This window comes from Penaeus japonicus, unplaced genomic scaffold (genome assembly GCF_977035675.1).
Source record: "Penaeus japonicus unplaced genomic scaffold, GWHDUDI00000001_assembly GWHDUDI00000001, whole genome shotgun sequence".
In the NCBI taxonomy this organism is placed as follows: domain Eukaryota; kingdom Metazoa; phylum Arthropoda; class Malacostraca; order Decapoda; family Penaeidae; genus Penaeus; species Penaeus japonicus.
The window spans coordinates 36,787,696-36,792,695 of record NW_028234403.1 but is presented as its reverse complement, the minus strand read 5'-3'; positions in this window follow the sequence as shown (position 1 = coordinate 36,792,695).

Here is a 5,000-nt window from a genome sequence, read left to right as displayed (position 1 = left end):
ATAAGATGGTCAACCGTTTCAGTACTCTTGTCACAAAACCTGCACTTAGCATCTACACCATTTTTCAAGATATTTGCCTGATAATTACGGGTAAATAAACTCTGATCTTGTGCTGCAATGATGAAGCCTTCTGTCTCTGCCTTCAGACCTGAACCACGTAGCCACTGATGGGTTGCTGTTTGATCAACATCAGCTTGTTTGCTTCGGGTTAGGTACTGTCCATGCAGAGGTTTCTGCCTCCATCTCTCTGCAAGCATTTCTTGACCTTTCTTTTTAGCACTAATCTTAGCTTTCTTTGCAACTTTAGTCGCATCTAATTGCTGTTCCTCAACTATAGGGTCAACTTCAAATTCCCTTTCAAATTTTTCCCCTTCTTTTAAGATGGAATGGAGTTTTTTTTAGTACTTTCGTGTTGCAGTACCAGCTGCAACATCCAGTCGTTTGAAAAATGTAAATAATGTTTCATGCCAACAGTGCTTGTCTTATAGGTTAGTTCTAACTGGATAAGTCCACGACCACCTTCCTTTCTAGTACAAACGATCAACAACTGACTTTGGGTGGAGTATTTTATTTGCAGTAAGAAGCTTTCTAGTTTTCCTATCCATTCTTTGAAGGTCGGGAAGGTTCCAGTTGATGATGTTATAACTGTACTGAACTACTGGAACAGCTAAAGTGTTTACTGCCTCAACTCTATTTTTTGAATTCAGTTCTGTTATATTATTATTATTATTATTATTATTATTATTATTACTATTATTATTATTATTATTATTATCATCATCATTATTATTATCATTATTATTATTATTATTATCAATATTTTTATTATTATTATTATTATTATTATTATTATTATTATTATTATTATTATTATTATTATCATTGTTATTATTATCATTATTGTTATTATTATTATTATTATCATTATTATCATTATTATTATTATTATTATTATCATTATTATTATTATTATCATTATTATCATTATTATTATTATCATTGTCATTATCATTATTATTATCATTATTATTATCATTACTATCATTACTATTACACATATTACATATCATTGTTATTACCATCATTATCATTACTTTTGTCATCATTATTGTTGTTGATGTTGTTATTATTATCATCATCACCATCATTATTTTGATAATTATAGTCATGATTATTGTTATAATCATTATTATCTTTATTATCACTCAAAGCCGTCATTCTCAAAAGTCTTCCTATGCTGTTAGTATAATTAGTATTATCTTAGTATGATGTTGCCATGATGATAATAATAATAGTATAATCTACTGGTGATATTGCAATTAAAAACGATAAAAATAATAATGGCACTAATATCCATGGGAAATATTTCATTATCATCATCATCTGCATTATTAATTCTACTGTATTGATTTCTGTCATCGTTGCTATACAGTTGTTGTTGTTATTACAGTACCATATGTTTTTTTTTTTTTTTTTTTTTTTTTTTTTTATACACTGAAAAGTTCGTTTATTAAATTCATTGCTTTGTGGTGATATGGACGTCTTGATAGTATACTTATTATTGCTCCCCCCCCCTCTCTCTATCTATCTATCTCTCATTCTCTCTCTCTCTCTCTCTCTCTCTCTCTCTCTCTCTCTCTTTCTTTTTCTCTTTCTCTTCTGACGTCATAGTTGCGTTGAGAAGAATCGACTGAGGGGTGTATGGGGTGAGGGGGGGGGGGTTGAGATGTTGTTAGATATAGACCTATTTGAAGCAAAATGGAAGAAAAGCTATGTTTTCGGTCATTTTTTTTTAAAGTTGAATTCCTGTATAAAGAGGGACACACACACACACTAACGCACGCGCGCGCGCGCGCACACACACACACACACACACACACACACGACACGCACACACACACACACACACACACACACACACACACACACACACACACACACACACGACACACACACACACACACACACACACACACACACACACACGACACACACACACACACACACACACACGACACAGGCCAGCGTAATGAATGGTTAAAAGGACCATGCATAGGTAATCGAACATAAACAAATTGGATAATCAATATTCTTCTGTGTAGTTATCGTCTCATCCTGATCCCTCCTCCTCCCTCCCTCCCTCCCTCCGCCCCCTCCCTCCCTCCCACCCTCCCCCCACCCTCCATCTCCCCACGTATACATATATACGCACAGACCTTCCTATGTAGCTATGGAAAGCGAATAAACAATTCAATATTCGTGCGAGATTAAACGACTTGCGTACACACAACGGCCAGCCGTACATCCACGTGAGTACACAAAACACACACCAGAATATGCATTCGTTCACACAACAGACGACAGACGACACGACACAAACGGATAAACAGAACAACGCATCGGACCGTTCTTGTAGGCAGATGCGTGGGCGTGCATTAATATCCGCATCCATATAACCATGTAATCAGCCAAGTCACCGCCACCGAACATCACTCGGGCCGACTAGCAATAATCCAAGCTCCCATGTTCCATAAGGATATAAAAATAACATTTATATTCTGTCTTGTCGCACTTTCTACACTGATGAAAATAATATATCGCTGCGGCATTCGACTTTCGCCTTTACCTTAACCCTGCGGAAGGTTCAAAGTCGCCCTCCGAACCTGACCTTGATACTTCGTTATATACACAACACAACAATTGGTTTTCTCTTTGTTGTTCTCAAATACCAATCTAGATTCCTTTACCACGGAGACCGCTGTATCGGAGAATAATTTTGAGAACCGAAAAAAGGAAGTTCAGTGTTCGCTCATTCTTTTTTTCTCTCTCTCTCATTCTCTCTAGCTCTCGCCTTTTCAATTTGTATCCCCCACCCCCAGTCCTCCCTTTACTTTTGTCGAAAGTCCGTCTGTGTCTCTGTCTTTCTTTGTCTATCTGTGTGTGTGTGTGTTTCTGTGTTTCTGTTTCATCTCTGTTCCTGTTTCTGTTTTTGTTCCTGTCTCTGTCTTTATCTCCGTCTCTGTCTCTGTCTCTCTTTGTCTCTATTTATGTCTCTGTTCCAGTCTTTACCTTTGTCTCTGTCTCTGTCTCTCCCTTCCGTTTGCTCTCTCTCTCTTTCTCTCTCTCTCTCTCTCTCTCTCTCTCTCTCTCTCTCTCTCTCTCTCTCTCTCTCTCTCTCTCTCTCTCCCTCTCCCTCAAATTGCCTTTCATTAAACAGATCTGTATTAGATAAATGCATTTTGAATGTTTTCTTACATCCTTCCCCCTCTGTCCCTTCACATAAGCTTTGGTTAACCACATTTCAACATCCTTTTATATGTTGACTAGTCACCCCAGCGCGCGTTCTGGCTGCCGAAAATACTATGCACTTCGAAAAAAATCCCATGCATTGTACAGTGGGCTTTACGAAACTCCTATTAAAAAAGAAAGACAGTAAGAAAGAAAGAAAAAAATAACACGCTGTCTCTAACTAAAACGGCTGGTCGATCCCTCTATCACGCCCATAAGCCTCTATCTTGGTGTATCTACCCCTCCCCCTTTCTCTTCTCTTCCCCTACACCCCCCTCTTTCGTTTTACTTCCCCTTCCCTTCCTCTCTCTCTCTCTCTCTCTTGCTGTAGCGTCCTGTGCTTTCAGTTCATAAGCTTGGCGTATCTGCGTGCGTTTTGTGTGCGTGTCTCTGAGGTTCTGTTTGTAATTTTGTTTGTTTCTTTGTGTGGTTGGATGGCTTATGTTGTGAAACGGAGGATATATACAAACGCTTCGACTTCCAACATATCAGCAACATCCTCTTACACACTCAAACATACCCACACAAACCCACACCTACACACACACACACACACACACAAACACACACACATACACACCCATACACACAGACCCCATCCCACCCTACTTACACACAAACACACAACACTCACCCACATTCACAAGCACACAACCCCCCAGCCCCCTCCCCCAACACACAATCCCCACCCACCAACCCACCCACCCACCCACACAAACACACAACCCCCTCCCCCAACACACAATCCCCACCCACCCACCCACACAAACACACAACCCCCCCACACTCCCCCCACCCCACAACACACAACAAGCAACCCCTTAACCCCACACCCCACACCCTACACCCTACACCCAACACCCTACACCCTACACCCCACACCCTACACCCTACACACAAACACAAACACGCTTCCACAATCAAGCGGGCAGGCTGGTAGGCGGCCTCTCCAATACACCTTCCTTGAGGAGAAGGTATTTGTCTTGGAAACGTCTGAGGAGAAGCCGTCGCAAACTTATTGATATAATTGGATAAATGGCTGGAGGCCCTCCCAGCGGCCCAGAGCAATCACATCCACCGGCCCCCGTGCAGCAAAACCGGTTATTGCTGTGTTATTGATCTTCTCCGTTATTGCGCTGGTGCTAACCCTACTAGTAAGTGGAGAATTATGGCGTCTCACTTTTTTTCTTCTCTTCTCCTCTTTCCTGGTGTTGCTTTATCCTCTCTCTCTTTTTTTTTCTTCTTCTATTCTTCTAATTTTGTGGATGTGTTTTTGTGTCTGTGTGTCTGACTGTGTGTGTGTGTGTTGGTGTTGTTATTACTATTTTTTTGCGGTTTCTTATTGGGTGCGTTGTTACTAATGTGTGAGACGTTTTGGGAGGGCGTTTGGGACGAGATGAGTTTCGGTTTTGTTGGGGGGGGGGGGGTTCTGCTTGATTTTGTTAGAGTCGGCTGTTGAAATGCAATATGGCAGTTATACATACACACTCACTGACACACACACACACAAATTGCTTGATTTTGTTAGAGTCGGCTGTTGAAATGCAATATGGCAGTTATACATACACACTCACTGACACACACACACACAAACTGCTTGATTTTGTTTGAGTCGGCTGTTGAAATGCAATATGGCAAGTATACATACACACACATTGACACACACACACACACACAAATACAAACACATGTAGACGCGTTCACACACACAG